Source organism: Erpetoichthys calabaricus, chromosome 5, assembly GCF_900747795.2.
Source record: "Erpetoichthys calabaricus chromosome 5, fErpCal1.3, whole genome shotgun sequence".
NCBI lineage: Eukaryota > Metazoa > Chordata > Cladistia > Polypteriformes > Polypteridae > Erpetoichthys > Erpetoichthys calabaricus.
The window spans coordinates 22,782,440-22,794,442 of record NC_041398.2 but is presented as its reverse complement, the minus strand read 5'-3'; the positions used below and the strand labels follow the sequence as shown (position 1 = coordinate 22,794,442).

The 12,003-nt window shown below is 39.6% G+C and overlaps 1 protein-coding gene, 1 non-coding gene and 1 pseudogene across 2 annotated transcripts in view; 1 reads left to right on the top strand and 2 right to left on the bottom strand.

The window, feature by feature from the left end:
- The window catches only part of LOC127527749 (zinc finger CCHC domain-containing protein 3), a 227,314-nt gene extending 222,448 nt beyond the window's left edge, over positions 1-4,866 (bottom strand). The window contains exon 1 of the mRNA XM_051927549.1: positions 4,782-4,866. The gene's annotated coding sequence lies outside the window, so the exon portion shown is untranslated. The remainder of the gene's footprint in view (positions 1-4,781) is intronic.
- Positions 114-306, bottom strand: LOC114642429 (uncharacterized; annotated as a pseudogene).
- A 673-nt stretch (positions 4,867-5,539) lies between the features above and the next one.
- LOC114642431 (5S ribosomal RNA) lies at positions 5,540-5,658 on the top strand. The gene has a single exon (XR_003714530.2). It is a non-coding gene; the product is annotated as a 5S ribosomal RNA (ribosomal RNA).
- Positions 5,659-12,003: the final 6,345 nt, after the last annotated feature.

Sequence of the window (12,003 nt, the reverse complement as noted above, 5' to 3'; positions counted from 1 at the left end):
AGGTATTTCAGCAGGTAAATACTGCTTGAATAAATGTAAAGTAAAAAAACGAAAATAACCAGTTTCCACTTCACAACGAAAAGCTTTTTCAGTCTCTTTTGAACCAAGGTTATCTGGGGAAAGCGCGAACGCAGTCCCCCACTACCACAAATTATGCAGTCGAGTTTCCCGCATTTGGGGAAATCGCAGGTGTCAGCACACCCGGAGTGCAATGGATGAGCCTCGCCCTGGGAGAACCTTTTTTTTTTTTTTTTTTTTTAATATTGTGTGTGTATATATCCCCTTTTATCCCCACCTTTTAATTCTATTTTGAGGTCTTTACCTTTTTTTAAGGCCATTTTTTTCCTTGTCCTTTTATCCTCCTTTCTTCCACTACTGTCTTTTCACATTTCTGTAACAATTTCTGTATTGTCCTGTTATGAATCACCAGTTCATTCCTCCACCACCACATTTTCTATTATATTTTCCATTTTCTTACTAGCATTTTAACATTTAAGTGCTTCCCTTTTAACCAATACAACACACCTTTTGTAGTCACCTCTTTTCCTATCCTCCCTTTCCATTCCTTTAACACCTCATTCCACAAGTCTTGTGCCTTTTTGCAGTTTCAAAACACATGCTCTGATGTTTCAACCTCTGAGCAGTTTTTCCTCGGACATATTGAACTTTTTGCGACTCCTTTTGTACATGGCCGCCTGCGTCGGTAGGATTTCATGTACTGTCATCCACCCAAGGTCTTTTTGTTTATTCGTTAATTCTTTGTCTGCATTTTGCTACCACACTTTTCTTGCTTGGTCTTCAGTGAGCTTTTGGATTTTTAGTACCATTTCATCTTTTTCTATATATTTAAGATTTTTTTTTTTTTCCCCAAATTTTGTGATCTCCTTCCTCTCATGAAATCTTTTAACAAATTTTACTATTGTTTTATTTTTTGGCTTATTAAAAAGGCAATGGGTCTGCCATTTGGCATTTTTTAATAATTTTGCATTTCTCAATTCTGTTCCTAACAGATATCTGATCATGTCCGCTAAGTTCCCAGTTTTATTTAATGCCATATTAACAGTTGCTGTGTGTCTTAAAGCCAACTCCTTCTATATTCAGAACCTCTTTCCCTCCAATTTTCTTTTTCATTACCTTCTTCCTTGATAATTTTTCACATTTTGACCCCCATAGAAACACAAAACACGTTCTTAAAATTCTTAATATTTTCTTTGGTGGAAAAAAACATTTGCTAAGTAGGATAGTTTTGGGATTATAACTGCCTTCATCAAAAATATCTTCTCTTCCATTGACAGGTTCCTTAACCTCCAAAACCCTGTTTGTGTTTGTTTTTCCATTTCTTTCCACTCCATCCTCTCGTCTCCAAATCTTATCCCTAATACTTTCACCACATTTGATAACCTTATTCTTCTTAGTTGTTTATCTTTCCATTTCCCCCATTCACTCTTATTTAGGTTTAAAGTTGAACCTTACCCCCTACAGAACACTTCTGTATGTTCTATTACTTTATTTATACTCCCATGTATCTCTTACTATTATGTCATCCATATATGCAAACACTTTTATCTGTTGCCCCCCACTTCCTGGTACTTCAGGAGTGACACCATTTTATAAGAGGAGTTGATCTTATTTAATAAGGGCTCTATCCACAGAATAAACACTGCTGACAACGGGCACCCTTGTCTTACTCCACATTTCACCTTTATCTCCTCGGTTAGTTACTTGTATCCGACTTCGTATATCTTTATACACTACTTTTATCCAGTTCAGAAAACCTTCGGGAACTCCCATTTTTGGGAGTATCTTGCACATATATTTATGTGCAATTCTATCAAATGCTTTCTCCAGATCTAAATTTAATATTCCGACATCCAGGTTTTTCTCTCTTTCATGAAATTAAGTCTAAAATGCAGATAATCTGCTGCACTTCTCCCCTGTAACACACATGCCTGCTGTTCTTTTATTACATTCTCAATATTTGTTTTCAATCCATTTGCCAAAACTCTTCTCAATATCTTGTAGTCCTGATACAGCAGCGTAATTGGTCTCCAACCTTTAATGTTCTTGGTTTCCTCCTGTTTTGGAATGAGCATAATTATTCCACTTTTCATTGTTTCTGTCATCTATAGAAATTCTAAAAGACCAAGAAACAAACTAACTATGTATGTCATTTCTTATTATATTCCAAATAAAATTTTATCGGTAAATCATCCGTCCCTGGAGTTTTCCCTCTGCTGCACATTTTAGCAGCTGACTCCACTTCTTCCATTTCTATTTCTCGACACAAGCTTTCCTTTTATTTTCTCCTTCAAATCTTCGGTCTATCGTTTTTACCATTTGGTCTATATCCTCTTTTTTTCTCTCTCTATAATGAGCCAGAACCATTTCCCTTATTTCTTTTACTATTTCCATCTTTATCTATTTCTACTATTTTGGTCTTTTTCCTCCTCTCCTTTACTTTCTTGAAGTATCGAGAGCACTTCTCCTTCCTCTTGTTCTTGAACTCTACCCTGAAATTTTTTTATTCTTCTTGTACACTTACTAATTCTTCTATTGCCCTAATTTGTTTCTATTTCGATATCAGTCAATAAAGATGTTCAAGTCTTTCCTGCAATTTTTCTTCTTTCTCTATCCTTGTCCTTTCTTTGCCCTTTTTCTAGAAAATCTCTTGTATTTTCCTTCATTTCCCACCATTCTGTGTGTCCCGCACCATTCCTTTTGGGTTGTCCATCCTCTATAATATTGCTCATACTCCTCTTTTATCTTCTAACAATTTCACATTCAGATTCCATACATCTTTTTCTTCCTTACTCCCTTTTTCCTACTTCCACTGCCAGTATGCTGTGGTCCAAAAAAAAAAAAAAAAAACTGGCTGCAAATAATTCTTTGCTTCATAATTTTTGTCTATAAAAACAATCTATTCAGGAAGTTTTCTGTCCTGTCCCTCTCCACGTGCACCCTTTACTATTTCTTCAGCCTTTTTTATTTCTATATCTCGATTCTTTATTAGAATCCCAAGACCAGCATTTTTATTTTCGTTTGTTCCTGAAAAAAATTGCCATACCTTCTTCCCAATCCACCTCATATCTTTCATACGATATTTCATGTGGTAGGCTACACTCTTGTAAACAAATATATCTGCTTTAATATCCTTCAGAAAGGAGGAAGCGATTTTCCTCCTCTCCTCTCAATACTCCTTACATTTATTGTTACTATTTTAACTTTCATTTTTCTTCCCGGTAGTTTTTTTTTTTTTTTTTATTCCCCCCCCTACCTCTTCTCCTCGTTTACCCCTATTTACTCCACCTACATTTTTCTTGACTTTTTTTTTTTTTGCACCTTTTCTGTTTTCCACTCGTCCACTCCTTTCATTCCTGTTGTGGACAGGAACCCTTCCATGTCTTTAGTTTCTACAAAGGAGGGTATTACCCCCCATTCTTGGCCCATTACCTCCCTTTCCTCTGCCTTCCCAGCATTGCCTGGTGACAATTGGTCAGGGCCCAATTTCCATTTTAACATGGGGTTAATTTACATTTACCCCATATTCTTTCATCTTCTCCTGCCCTGTATCTTCTATCATAGCCTTTGGAGGTGTTTGGCCTAAAGCTACAGTGCCACTCAAAATTTCCATGATCTCTTCCGAATGGAAGAGTATATCTTGCGAATATTGTTCGATTCTGCTTTCAGCTTTTTCCTTTGCTGTTTTGTCTTCTATAAATTTCAAAATGTCTCTCTCCACTCCTTTCTCTTCTTTTTCTTCCTCTCTCCTTCCATCTGTCGATTCTGGCTCTTCTTCACCATATGTTCTCCTTACAGCTCCTAGTATTCCTTCTCTCTGCCTTTCTTCCATTTCCTTCTCCTTGGACTCCTCATTCAGCAGTGCTATCACTTTGAATAGAAAACGGACACTTTTACCATGTTTGCATATGAGACGGGAGAGTCTTTTAAAGGTATGTGCTTCGTGTCCACATAAATTACATATCTTTTTCCTACACTCCCTGGTGCTGTGCCCTTCCTCTTTGCAATTACAACATTTTATTACTACACATTCCATTACCTTATGGCCCTCCTTACCACACCTCTGACACACTTGAGGCTGGCCCAGATAAAACACATGTCCTCTTACTGCTCCTATCTGTATAACGGGGGCAGGTGTATCCCGATCTGTATCACTCTTTCTTCAAATTTACATCAAATTTATACAGCCAATTCTTAATACCATCTTCATCAGTCATCTGCATACTACTCTTTACATTGCAATACTGCAACAACGATGTGGAAATGTCTTGAATTTTTACTCTGTATACATGATCACATTTACTTTTTTGTCAAGTCTGTCACTCAAAGGTACAATCAAAAATTTGTCCAAAATCAAGTTCACCTCCTTCTCCCTCTCTACAGTTCGCAAACATTTGTCATACAAAAATCTTGTCTTAAATACTACTTCAAAGGTAGTTTTCCCTGGAAAGGCAAATAAAAATTAAATCTCACCAGGAATGAATTTTAAAGTTTTCTGCAGGACCTCCTTAATGAACTCTTTTCGCTCCATCTGTTGTTTTAGCTCGAACCGAACCACATTCCTCCTCTCTCTCCCCCATCAATTGGAATTTGTGATGCCGGTCTCCCTCCTCCAAGTTCCATCTGATCTTCTTTCCCAATTTCCATTCTTCCGTTGGAACTGCCAGGAAACGCCATTTCTGCCAACTTTCTCCAAAAAAAAAAAAAGTTGAAATCACCGCACACCAAGGGAAGCAGAAAAATAGGGTGGTGGACATGCCAACCTCCCCTGCTCTGGATCTGAGACCGTGGGGCGCTCCCTACACCCGACAGAAAAGAACCATAAAGGCATCTCCCCTGCCAGGTAAGTATGAGTTGTACAGCCCGGTGCTCAACACTCTCCCAAAGAAGGTGCACCTCGCTCTTATGCAAACCAGCCACCCATCTCGGGAGCTTATTGGCTGGAAGAGAAACAGCAGGGGTAGAGACTGGGCGGGACACGGAATGAGAAACAGCCGCCCAACCGCTTGGACAGGCGGCAAAGCTGCGAAACAGGAAGGCGACCCTGCGCTCCAGAGAGAGAGAGAGAGAGAGAGAGAGAGAGAGAGGGAAAGAACCCCTCTGGGAGATGTGGGGCAGCGCTGCGTACACGTCCAAGATGAGAGCCGGTGCTTGCCCTTTGATGCTACGATGGGATTTCACGTTAGGAAGGACACAAGGTTGCCGGCTATTTCTAGAAGATGCCTCCCGTTGCAAAGTTACAGGCTCCCCGTCAGATCTCGTCCAGCTGTTCAATCTATACACGGGGAAGAATGGGGGTGGCGGGATTTGGTCGGCAACAGCGAGAGAGCTGACAGAAGGGGACCAGCGTGAAGGACAAAGAACATTCAAATTCAAAAATCATTCTGAAAATTTCAAAGAATAAAAATGGAAGAAAGATAGGGGAGAAAAAAAAAAAAAAAAAAACAAAACATTGGGCTGTCGTTTAGTAAAGAGGGCTTCCAACCTTGCCTATATGGGGAGAGAAAAACTTGCCGCTTTCGTTTACGGCCATACCACCTTGAATACGCCCGATCTCGTCCGATCTCGGAAGCTAAGCAGGGTCGGGCTCGGTTAGTACTTGGATGGGAGACCGCCTGGGAATACCGGGTGCTGTAAGCTTTTGCCTTTCTGCCAGCAGGGGTCACTCTTTTCGCTGTCTTTTTCTTTTCCTCCTTTCACCCGTGTCAGAAAGCTGGCACTTGGCAGCAAGTAAAGCAGCTTGAAATAAGTAAAGTTGCACAAAAAGGATGGATGGATGAAAGAAAGAAAGTGCACTCAGTTCCACTTCTCTCCACTTTATTCTCTTCACATCACTCACTGCTCCATGCTGCTGTCAAAGGAGGTGAGAGAACTTAAAAATAATAATGCAGTAATGATACACGTGTGGGTAGGTAAAAATAAATAAAATCAATCAATCAATATTATCTTTTTTTTATAGGGGGGAGTTTCCTGTATATATAAATTAATCAAAATATTTTTATCTTTTTTTGGGGGGGGGGGGGGTGTTCCTTTAAATAAATAAATCTTTAGGATCTTCTGTATTTATCACAGGTTTAAGTACCTTGCTCATGGAAAAGGCGCTATATAAATAAAATTATTAGTATTACTATCACTTTGATGTCCCACTTCTGCTGTTGTCTTATTGGCTCCTGCTTCATTTTCACCCAAATTACCAGTTTCCACTCCACAACGAAAAAATAAAAAGCTTTTTCAGTCTGTCTTTTAAACCAAAGTTATCAGGGGAGAGCGCGAACGCAGTACCACAAATTATGCAGTCGAGTTTCCCACATTTGCCCTGGGAGAATTTTTTTTTTTTTTTTTTTTGTCCATCCGGTTTCCTTTTTATTTCACTTTTAAAATCCACTATCCATTTAAAACCTTGACTTTCACTCTTTCGGTTTGACCTGCGTTACTATGACTTGTTTCATCGTACTCCCTGGCCTTTAACTGATCTTAATTTAAAGGCTCCTAACCCCCCTTCTGTATTTCTAAAATCTTGACTATAAAACAAAGCTTAAAATAAATAGAATATAAGGTGTTTCACTCACCTTTATCATTTACTCAATATTTTTTCCATTTTTCTTCCTTCCCGTATATCGTGTTCTTGTTCAATTTTGTTTTTAATCTTTTTAATAGGTTATCTGAGGGGAGTAACTGGTTCTTATGGTAAGTAAGATGTTTATTAACAAATACATCCTTCACAAAACCAATTTCCATCCATTTGTGAGTAATCTCTCTTGTTTCCTCATATCTTTTGAGAAGATTCCATACATTACCATCCGTTTATTCATCTTTAGTTTATTTCTTTTTCGGCCTTGTCCCATACTTCCCTTGCTACCTTACATTCCCACAACATGTCCGGCTGTTTCACTTTCCTTGGGCAATTTTCAGACTTTTATATCTTTATAGGAAACGGGTAGTAAAGTTTGTTTGAAGTGCATTATGTGCTCATTTCCATGGTAGGTCTTTCTGAACGTTTGTTAATGTTACTACTTCATTTCCCATGCCTCCTCTGCTTTGTCTCGCTGTCTCTTATCCATACTGTTGGTTTCCTTTCTTCAAAATATTTCTTTACCTGTGGCCAACTTTCCCATATTTTATTCTCTTTCTGCACTCCACAGGTTTTGAGAAATTTCCGCTTCTCTGTGGTGTTTCGGAGTGATCAGGGTAGTGGGTTTTCTGTTGTCCATTTTATAAAGCCCAAGTTTCCTCAGGGTCCCCCCTAGCATATATCTCACTATTTGCTGTCTTCCCATTACGTACCATATTTATCACTGTAGTTGCATATTTTAGTTTGATTATTTCTCTTATGTTAGGGAAGTCTTTCCTGTCTTTTCCTTTTCTTTGCATTACCTTTTCTCTTGTTATTGCCTCATTGTTTTTATTTCTTCTGGGCCACAATCTTATGATTCTATTTAAAACCATTTTTTGAGGTAGAAAAATTGTGCCGAGGTACAATAATCTTGACATAACTTTTTAAAAGCAGTACTTTCCCTTCCATACTTGGCAAGCTTGCTGGGTCTGTGGAAGACTAAGAAAATTATCATCTTTTCTTCCATTTTTCTCTTCCCCAAAACGTATTCCCAGGATTTTGATATCTTTTTTGACAACTATTCCTAACTGTACGTTTACTTTCCATTGCCCTTTGATCAGGCATTCATTTTTTTTGTTTAATTTAGTTTTAATCCCAATGCCTTGGTGAATTCCTCTACTAGTTTTATGGTCAGTCGTATCAATTCGTTGTTCTTACAAATTATTAGTTATCCATATAAGTGGTGCATTTTGCAGTTTTTCCACCACTACCAGGGATCAATTCCTTCAATGTATTTTTCTCTTCTAATGTTCTCTAGTAGAGGCTCAATGCTACATATAAATAGGAGCACTGACAGAGAACATCCTTGTCTCACTCCTCTTCTTATGTTGAAACTCTTAGTTTCCCGTTTACTATTACTTGGCTTGTTATATTGTCATATCCAACCTTTATCCATTCTATCATTTCTTCTGGGATTCCAAATTTCCTTAAACCACATTTTCATATGGGAAGTATTAAGTTATCAAAAGCTTTTTCGAAGTCCAGGCTTAGTATTGCTACAGGTCCCTTCCTTTCTCTTAAGACTAGGCGATCTATGATCTTTCTACCAGGTAATGCACATCTTTGGTCCTCTTGAATTACCATTTCTAGACTATTCTTTAACCTTTTTGTGTAATGATTTGGCTCCGGATTTTATAGTCCTGACAAAGCAAGGTCACCGGTCTCCAATTATGTATGTCCTTCAGGTCTCCCTTCTTTGGGATTAAAACTATTACTCCTTGTTTCCATGTGCCTGGCATTTTCCCTTCTTCCCTCACTTCTGTAAATAGTGTCTCCATGTTCTCTCTGATCATGTCACAGAAGACTTTATAAAATTCACTTGGCAGTCAGTCAATTCCTGGTGTTTTGTTGGTCTTACACTTTTTCAAGGCATCTTCTATTTCCTGTGTTATTTGGCCCAATAGTTGTAACCATTAATTTCCATCTATCTCTGTTTATTTCCTCAACTATTTGTCCGATATCCTCCTGATTTTTGTTCTTTATATGTCCATTCTAATATCTGTTCTTTTGTGCATACCTCTATGCCAGACATTTTGATTTCTTTCAGCTGAGTCTTGTTCTTTTTCTCCTTTAAATTTTCTTGAAAAAGAAGCTTGTACATTATCTCCTTCTTCCCTTTCTTTCCCTCTACTATGAAACTTTATTTTCTCCTCCTCCCTATAGCGCTTTGATTTTTCTTTGGCCGCTCTTGTATTTCTCCCTCCATTCCTATTCCTGCATTCTCTATTTTGTAATACTCCTGTTGTTGTTTGTAGTTTGTTCAGTTCTTGTATTTGTTGATGTCTTTTCTTCTTCCCTTCTATTTGAAAGAAGGCTTTTGTTTTTTCTTTATGTCCCACCATTCTACCCGATTTGGGCAAGCGTCCTTTAAGGAATTCCACTCTTTATATTTCCTCTCGTATCTTTCCTTTATTTTCTCATCTTCTAAGAGGGTTATATTTAATTTCCAATAACCTTTCCCTCTGTGAATGGTTCAATTTCTACTGTAATCACTTGATGATCTGAGAAGACAACCGGTTGAAGCCGAAAGGATTTCACCATAGCTTCCATGTTTGTCATTATCATGTCTATTCTAGACTTCTCTCCTCCTCCTCCTTTGCTGATAAAGGATATACATGAGGAGGAGAACACCAGCTAAAAGACTTAGAGGTCAACAAAATCGATACTTTAATAGTTTTGCTGTTTTTGTCTGGTCTTCTATTTCAGACTTCATCAATGACACACAGTTAAAATCTCCTACCACAATTTTTCTTCTTTTTTTCTCAGTAACAGGATGTTTAACTTTTCAAAAACTTCAAATCTTTCTTGCTTGTCCGTTGGAGTGCATGTCAATTACATTAAATTTCCTGCCCGTCTTCTGTAATTACTTCTAAGCTTGCTATTCTGCCCTTTATAATTTCTTCATAGTTCTTCATTTTTAGGTGACTTCCTTTCACAATAATACCAATCCCTGCACTTCTACTTTTATTGGTGCCGGAGATGAAAGTTTCCCCCTTGTCCCAGCCACTTTCTAAATATGTATATGAATCTGCAAAGGGGATGGTACATTCCTGCAAGCATATTATATCTGTATCTATTCGTTTCAAAGCGCAATATGATTTCTCTCCTACTCTTATTCTAAATGCTTCTCCCATTAACTGAGATCTTCATGATGTTCTTGCAGTTCCTTTACCTTTTTTTTTCCTTCTTTCCTCAAGCTGCAGTTGTTCTGTCTTGTCCCATGGAATTCCTTCATGTGTACAACTTTAGTAAACTCTTCCACAGCTTCATTCTTTAGGAAATTTGTTTCCTGTAGAACTATTTTCTTTCATTCCCTTCTCAAGTTTAAGAGCACTTCTGTTTCTTCTTCGTCTTCTTCAGCAAATGCATCCGACCATTCAATTGTTTTCTGTATTCCAGATTGTCCTTCTGTGTTTCTTGTATTGGCTCCAAAAAAGGTTGGTGCACTCCAATATCTTTCGTAGGTCTTCCACTTGTTTGTATGTCGATTGGAGTCTGTTTTGCTTTTTCTTCCCAAATGGCAGCTCCTTGCATGCCCTCTGTTGGCATATCTTCATTTCCAACTTCCCTGGTCTCTTCCTTTTTGGAAAATTTCCAAACTGTTTTCTTACCTTGTTACTTTCCCTTTGCTTTCTTCTGCCAGGGGAGTTTGGAAGAGGGTCAAGCTATTTTCGTTCCTTGTCCTCTTCCTCTTTATTTGTAATTAGGACTACTGTGTTCCTGCCTTTGTTTTTTTTTATTTACGTAGGACTATGGACAATCTTTGGAAAAATGGGTATTTTTCCAGCACAAATTGCAGACTGTTTCTTTTTTGCACGGTTCGCTAGTGTCCTACACCACTGCATTTGCGGTACGTTTTGTTTGTGCATTCTGCCACAATGTGGCCTACTTCACCACACTTGCAACAGATTTTTGGCTGACCAGCATAAAACAGGAGACCTCTATCGGCCCCGATTTCTAGAGTCGGGGGAAGATGTATCAAAACACTGTGTTCGGTTTTTAACCGTACATGGAAAGTATAATAACCAGTCTTAGTTCCATTCTCATCTTTCCTAATTTTTTTGCACTGTGCACCTTTGACTTAGCCAAGTTTTAATGTCCTCAATGTTCATCCTTTCGGAAAACATTGCAATTGTGATAATTTTAAAATCACGTTGGGAAAGAGGTTGCATGGTAATACACTTCAAAGCCGGGTCCGTTCTTTCCTTAACTTTAAAAATTCAAATACATTTCTCATAGCCAACGTTACTATGGAACACAATTTCAAACATTTCTCTATTCGGGAAAGCAAACATAAAATGAACTTGCCTGGGGTTTACCTGTAATGGACCTAGCGGTACCTTTATCGGTGAAAATCTTCCGATCCATTTTCAGACCATCCTGCAACTGGAACCGTACAACGTTCTTCCGTTCTCCAGCTTCCACAGTCTCCATCGCTCCCAGGACAGCGTATTCTCTTCTGTTCTCCACAAGTAAAAAGTCTCTTCCTCTGTAACAGTAATCCGGTCTACAATAATGCCGCGTTTGAAAGATTCAAGACAACCTCTTCACTCTACTAGCAGCAAAACGTGGTGCGCTCCCTACACCAAAGCAGAAGAGATGGTATCTCCCCTGCCAGGTAAGAATGAGTTGTACAGCCCGGCACTCAACTTCCCTCTTCCTCCGCTTCATCGCTTGCTGGCGGGAGGCGTTCATCCCAGGCCTCGGTCCTTCGGGCTCCTTTGGCTTCCGGAGCATGCATGCGCAAGAGCTAGCAGCCTACCAGACACCCGTGTGCTCCATGACCCGGATGATGGGGCAGCACTGACCTCAGCATCTTGATTAGACGGGTTTCCCCAGCAAACCCAAGGTGCACCTCACTCTTATGCAAGCCAGCCACACATCGCTGGAGCTTATTGACTGAAAGAGGAAACAGAAGAAGGGGTAGAGACTGTGCAGGACGATGAATGAGAAACAGCCGCCCAACAGCTTGGACAGTCTTCAGGAGGCAAAGCTGCGAAAGAGGAAGGCGACCCTGCGCTCCAGAGAGAGGGAAAGAACCCCTCGGCGTAGGTGCTCGCGCACAGCGGCAAAGCACCCTCGGGAAGGCCTGCGGTGAGGCCGCTGGGAGATCTGGGGCAGCGCTGCATACACGTCCGAGACGAGAGCCGGTGCTTGCCATTTGATGCCACTGTGGGATCCCACGTTAGCAAGGACACGAGGTTGCTGGCTATTTCTGGAAGATGCGTCCCGTTGCAAAGTTGCAGTCTCCCCGTCTGAACAACTGGATGTGATCCATCTATCCATCCAGCCATCCATGGGGAAGAACAGGGGTGGGGGGGATTTAGTCAGCGACAGCAACTATTTTCTCAGAAGTGAGAGGACAGCCCTTT